General features: G+C 37.5%; 1 protein-coding gene across 1 annotated transcript in view; it reads left to right on the top strand.

Annotated features, from left to right (window-relative positions):
- cd4-1 (CD4-1 molecule) overlaps positions 1-7,178 on the top strand; it is a 28,189-nt gene continuing 21,011 nt past the window's right edge. Inside the window, 1 exon segment of the mRNA XM_034145669.1 lies at positions 1-74. The gene's annotated coding sequence lies outside the window, so the exon portion shown is untranslated.

Raw genomic sequence — 7,178 nt, 5'->3', positions numbered from 1 at the left:
GGGAGAGAAAAAGCCACCTGCAGTGAGTACAAAATGTCAGAGCTGAACTCATCGCTGCAGTGAGAACATCACATGTGAGTACGCCTAGACAAACAACTATATCTACTAAACTACTATAACCTCTAACTTGTTTATACAGAAGCTGAGTTGAGGGACATTTTGAAAAAGAAGGGAGATGCATTCATCAGGATATGAAATTGTCTGTCTTCGAGGGTCATAATAATTTCTACAAATACTGATAAAAGCTGCCGAAAAAGCAGTTTTAGACAGCGGAGGAATATAAAAATGTCACTGAGGGAAAGAGATGGAGCACTCAAACCTGGACTGTTTTGGGCTTTCATTTGAAAAGTCTTCGTCTCATTATCCACACACTGTTTGTTTTGTCTTGGCCTTGGTTTGCTTTCATCTGTCTTGTTTGTATTTTCGCCACAAATAATGTCAAATAATGCCAAAAATGCGACGAGCCAGAATATCTCCCATGCTCTGGAAGAAAGCCTGGGGATGTTTGTTTGATAGAAACACAGATGGGATGGACTTAGTCAAACAATGCAGGATGAGAAGTCATTTCAATGTATCAGCGTTGATGTACGGACTTCACCTTTATGGAGGTGTTACTGTATTCTTTGTGTTGTGCAACCACCCTGAGAAGGATTTCAAAATCTTAAATCATTCCTGACAAAAATAGAAGTCTCTGTGACTCAGTTTTTTGAAGTATGAAGATGTAAACTTGTGCAATACCTGCAGCAACTTGTTGTCATTTGGCAATCAATGGGCTGCTAGATAAGAGAGTGGAACACAAACATGTTCTAACTGAAGAAGTATCTGGAAATATGATAAGTATTAAACCAAGGATTGTGAAACTTTAGCAGTTAGGGTCTGTTGTCGCTAAGCGGTGCAGATTAGTGGCCTGCTATTAAAAATCTGTCATTTAAAGAATACGGAAATATTGGGAAGAACAACATTATATTATCATCATTAGGGTTATTATATTTGTTGTCATTTATGTATTCTGATCATGAAAAACATTCACTTTGTAAGACGTCCTGAAAGAGAAAACCATACGATGTTTATTTTAGTTGAGGCCTTAATAGCGTCTTTTTAATATGTCTATTAATGAAAGAATAACAGTTTACTGCACCTTAAACATAACACGCGCATGTCGCAGTCCACATACCTAATGTGGTATACAGTAAAGCGTATATGAACATTAATTAACTCGAATCAATCAATCAAATTGTCAAAAAACGAATCAACCGTGGCATTTTGACGCAGTAGTTACATAATATTACAAAAACAAAATGTCTGTTTTTATTAAGTCTAATTAAACATTTAAAGTCCATGTTTGGTTGGTATTTTGCTTAATTGTGTCATGTCAAGTTTGTCAACTAATCGTGATTAAAAGTAATGTGTTAATTAGCAATATGGGATTTTAAGAAACAACTTTATAACTAATAATGTTATTCAGTCCCAAGCGACCTGAAAGCCTAAGAACAGTTTGGATATTATTAACATGCGACCCTAAATAAGGAAATGTTAAACATTATAATACAGAGCCGTTAATTATTCCTCCACAAATTGTCTGATTACATAATTGAGGTAAATATTAAACGGTTATACGTTGACGCGCGGTTCAAGACACACGGTCAGTTTAACTTGTGTTGTGCTGATAAACTCACTCACGCCCGTTTTGGACATTTTAACATTATGTTCCGTTGTGATGTTAACCAGTTAAAGATTGGACCTTAACCATGTGCGTTTAACTTCTATTCCTACGTTGACATGTTTCTTGTAAATCAACCGTGAAGTCTTAGTAGAAGGAAAGACATATTTTAGTTGTGTTTCTCTTTGTTCCTACACATTTGATTGGAATTGTAAAATGAAAATGAGCTTTAATTCATGTTCAAATTAACTCTTTCCTGACACTTATAGTTTTTTTAAAGTTGTGATATAGGCTAACGATTAAAGTCTGTGACCAATGAATACTAGCAGACACTTCTTCCCTTCAGTCCTGTACTGAAGCCATCGGTATAATCTGACTTGGCCTGTCAATAACTATTACCACGTCTGGCCATAAAACATAAAAACGTTGTATTACAGACGTTGAAATGTACAGCAGACACAGTTTGCCTGACAACATCTCCGGACACTGAGGAGGCTTAATATCTGTGTTGTATTTGAACCCCAGTGTGCTGGAGCCATAATGACCGACTTCTCCTTATAGACTAAGACATAGGAAGCCCCGTACTTCTTTCTCTGTCAACACTCATATTTAATGACTCAGTGTGTGTTTTCTCTTCTGGAGGCGACTACCAAGCTGTGTTTCCCTCACTCTGTTATAAATATATATATATATATAGATCCTCTGTGTCTCTGGGGGAGTTTTCTTATGAGACAACAGGATTCCCTTTTCATGGCTATTACTCAGTTTTCAATCATTCAAAGTGAAACTGAAATATCTGAATATATCAGTGAGTGTCCCCCCTTGTATTCAGAGGTGGGAGAAGTACTCAGATCTTGTACTGGAGTAAAAGTAGAAGTACTCAGATCTTGTACTGGAGTAAAAGTAGAAGTACCAGAGTGTAGGAATACTCGGTGACAAGTCCTGCAATCAAAATGTTACTCAAGTAAAAGTACAAAAGTATCAGCTTCAAGATATACTTATTGTACTTCCCACCGCTGCTTGTATTTCACCGATCCAGCACCTGAGTAAATAATGACGTACAGTAAATAAAGTTTGCTTAAAGTGAATATTAACTCAAGTTTAACAAAGCAAACACCTGATTTTAATGCATTTGCTGCCAAAGAGCAACTTGAATGTTAACCTGCTAAAGAACACGTTCCCATGAGTAGAGTAAAGAACATTGAGCCATGAAATGTAACATAATGGTTATGGTTAGCAGTTGTTTTGTTTTATGGGCAAATATCCCCTACTATAGTGTATATAAGTCTCTATTGAGTGACATATATCATTAGCTGAGGTTGTGCTGATTTCTGAGATGTGTAAACTTGGTTATACTGTCAAGAAATGACCATTTACAAGGCAAAACACACAAATATACAAACACGGAAATGTCCTATGTGGGTCTGAGAAGCTGCTAGTTGTGTGCACCTGCGTATGTCCGATACTCTTTAAGCGATAAGATGGAATACACTGCAAACACTCTCAGAAATGAAGGCGGGTAAAGTGACCCAAAACTTCCTAAACCAGGGACAAAAAGTGCCCAGAAGATTTTGAGAACAATACAAAAAGTATACCAACATTTTCCAGGCAAAACTCAACTTAAAACCTTAATTTCATAATTCTTTAATTTCTATTTCTGACACGTACTCACACCAACTAAACATAGTGACTCCTGGAGCTGCACTGAATTGAGCTTTTGAATCCTAAATCTACAGCACGTGTTTTCTTTCTACTCACCCAAAGAGCACTAGTGGAGTTTAATTTAATTCATGCTCAGAATGTTTGTTGGTCTACATTTTGTGGATGAAATAACACATAATTACTATTCTTTTTAAAAGTGCCTCCAAATTCTTGTAACGGCAACATGTTTTAGATCACATGTGTCAAACTCAAGGCCCGGGGGCCAAATCAGGCCCTTGGTGGATTTAATTTCGGCCCGCAGGATAATTTTTCATTACTATTAGATCTGGCCCGCCGGTATATTGCACGCACACCTTCACTCAATCCTGAGGGTCTCCTCAGCTCAGGGCCTGACCCCAAACATTGATGAACTTGCACCCAAGATGAGATGCCAAGTATCTGGCTTGAACTAGCATCACAGAGCAGCACACTGAGTTTACATGTTTCCTTCTGCACTTTCTTTCTTGCGACAACAGGGCATGTTTGGTTTGTTCTTTGAGGGGAATTGTTTTTTTGAACCTGTGGAAAAATGTAATCATAAGAAATGACTCGGCAGATAGAGCCATAAGAAATGAATGCAACTGATTATTTAATGTTTAATGTTGTTTTTATAGGCAATAATGTAAGCTTTGTTAGTTCCAGGTTTAATATGTGCAATGAGTTCATTTCAATAAGTTTTGCAATAAACATTGAACCAGTCCGGCCCTCGACTAGTACCCATTTTTTAATTTTGGCCCACTGTGTATTTGAGTTTGACACCCCTGCTTTAGACGGTTAAAGCAAAATATTCCTGCCAATGTTTTTTTTTTTACTGCGATTTGTTTCTCACACATGCACCCATACTGTGCGTCTAATGTTGGCTCACAGTGAATAATGTAATGTTTTAATCAATGTCAGACTCCTGGATCGATGTCATGCAGCAGTTTTTAAGCAGCAGATGTGAAATTCATTACATTTGCAAACAAACGTTGAGGCTGCTGAGAGACAGATTACCTTTGTAGATGTCATACTTGTTGTACTATACGTAACTGTATTCGCTCAGATGTATTCATATATTATCCATTTAGGGAGTATCTTTTGCCTTTTTTTGATTGAAGACAATTCAGATGTGCAAGCATTGGTCGAAGAAGTATTCAGATCCTTTAGTAAAAGTACTAATACTACGCTTTGAAAATTCTTAATTACAAGTAAAAGCCATGCAGATGTTTAAATGAACTTGAAGTCAGCCTGTTAGTGTTTTATGAAGTCTGATTTATTTGGACTATTTTTGATTGATTGTGTTGCATTTTTCTGCCGATCCCAGAGGCGTTATACATCGTTTATTTAGCTTAAGAAGTGAATAATTTTCCAGAAAGAAGCTCTTAATCCTCTGGTTTATCTCAAACATTCAGAATCTTGTTTGTTTGTTTTACGGAAAAATAAGTACAATAATCTAACAATTACCTCAAAACAAGCTCTAAGATATTTGCCTCTGAGATGAAGAGTATAAGGGGGAGAAATACAAATGAAAAACACCACAAAAGTACGTCAGATGTGTACTTAAATACTGAGTAATTACACTTGATTACACACCACCACTGTTATGAAATGCCATCTTAACTATAAGCGCCCAAGATAATGCAATATTATGTCAAAACGTGTGAGTTTAAGTTAATTTCAGAGGTTTTATTGAACCTTTAGTCTCATTGACATTAAACATCTCTGGCTAAGCAGCACAGTTACAGACAAACAAACACTAACAGAGGACGTACTGTATGTCACAATCAGAAACACTATCATAAAAGCATCTACAGACGGAGCTGCTGCTGCTGCTTCTCTGTCGTTATTTATTTCTACTTTTGTAATGATCAACTGCACTGACAAACACATGTACAATAACTTATTTATTTGTTTTACTGCCTTGACCGTATTGTCCCTTGTTTTTGTATTTGTAAGGTAATGTTATATTGTTTTATAAGCGTACTGTTCTATGTATCATAGGTCCAATTCTTAGTCACTTTATATAGTATATATGAAATGTTGTTAGCTTGTCAAATGACACTTATACTGTCTGCTATGTGTGATTACACCTTTGGGCATACTTTCGCTGTACTCTGTGTAGTGACAATAAAGGAATCTAATATAATCTAATCTAATTAATAAGGAATTTAAATCTGTTCAGAGAGAGCAGCTCCCTGAATTCATATCGCAGCTTTTTCCAAGCAAACAGCGTAACTAAAAGTTCTGTTTCTCCAGCTCCGTGTGCACTTTAGGGACGGTTATCAAAAACACATTATGTTACTAACATGTATTTGCCTTATACGGGACACATGGTTTAACGTTGCATGAATGTACTAAAACTGAATGTGTCAGGGAATCATTTCCAAGGCCCATAACTTTGACCCAGTTTATCAGTTCATACTGTCCTGACTGAGCACACGCACCTGCAAGCTTGGCTGCTGTGCTCTCAGTGTTCTGTCTCCCTGTTCCTGCCTGCTGGCGTCAGCTGGTAGAGGTGTTATCATTCTATCTTGTTCTGCACAATGTGATTATTCTCCTCTGAACTAGCTAAATACACGGGTCTGGGGGAGAGTTCTTCAGAGTTGATTGTGGCATGCACTGTTCGAAATGGGGGGAGCCAGGAGGAGCTTGGCTCCCCTAAAGAGGGGGGGAGCTCCCCTGAAGGCCGACTTTGAGATAAATAGGGGGAGCCCAAAAAAAATCGTGCATATTTGTGTCACACAGATTAGAAATGTTGAGTTTCTGTAAATAAAAGTTCTTGAAATAAATAATAGTTATTGTTCATTACAGTTTCTGAATATGTGTTTAATATTTGTGATATTTCTGGGTGTTGCCATCTGTACGTGGCGGCGCTGCATTCTTTACGCTTCTTACGTTGCTATGGTACGGTGGCGATGCCGGCGCGGTATGTAGGTGGTATTTTAAATGTTCATATTGATATTTTTTTAACTCTGGCTTTGGTAATCAAAAATATGGCGAAACGAAAACAGCCAAGCCTCGCAGCTTTTGGATTCACAAGCAAAGAAGCGAAGGAGTCTAAAAATGACAACGTGAACGGAACCACTTTTAGTTGGCCGGCTGTAAGCTGCGTTAGGGTCGAGTTTGACAGCTCCACACCGAGGGAGAGGTCTTTAGTAGCAGGATGTGCACTGAAAAATAGGGCTCCCCCGAAAGCAATGGGTAATTCGAACACTGGTGGCATGTGACGTGTGGTCAACTCGTGGCCCCGTGACATGTCTCGTGAATTCTCCCGGCCCGAAGCTTCAAATAAACCGTCATTGTTTGCCATCAAAGCTCCAGCTCTCCTCGTGTCTCTCTGTCTCAAATTGCTTCAGAAGTTTCCCCCACAGAATGTACTTTGGTGCATCAGTAAATACAAGTTTATCAAAGTCTAAAGTCAACTTTATTGTCATCTTCCAGTGTTGTATGTGATGGAAATTACTGTTTCCCACAATCCAGAAGATACAAAAATACACATATATATTTAAATAAAACAGATATACATATATATATATACATACAAACACACCTGTACACAAACTTATATATATATATACACACATATATATATAACCACACATAGATACATATTCACACATTAAGAGGCATAAATAACAGTCACTTGTGTGGATGTGGATGCATATTATATAACAGTACAATTACATTAGTACAAAAGACTGTTCATAGCAGTGTTTAAATGCTGTGACATTGGACATGTTAATCTGTTTTGTGCCTATGATTCGACACATAGGTTAACCTTTATTAGAGAAGTCTAATTCAGACAGTAATGTGGATGAATGATATGCTCAGATTGATT

This window comes from Trematomus bernacchii, unplaced genomic scaffold (genome assembly GCF_902827165.1).
Source record: "Trematomus bernacchii unplaced genomic scaffold, fTreBer1.1, whole genome shotgun sequence".
In the NCBI taxonomy this organism is placed as follows: Eukaryota; Metazoa; Chordata; class Actinopteri; order Perciformes; family Nototheniidae; genus Trematomus; species Trematomus bernacchii.
This window is presented reverse-complemented; position numbering and strand designations above follow the sequence as displayed.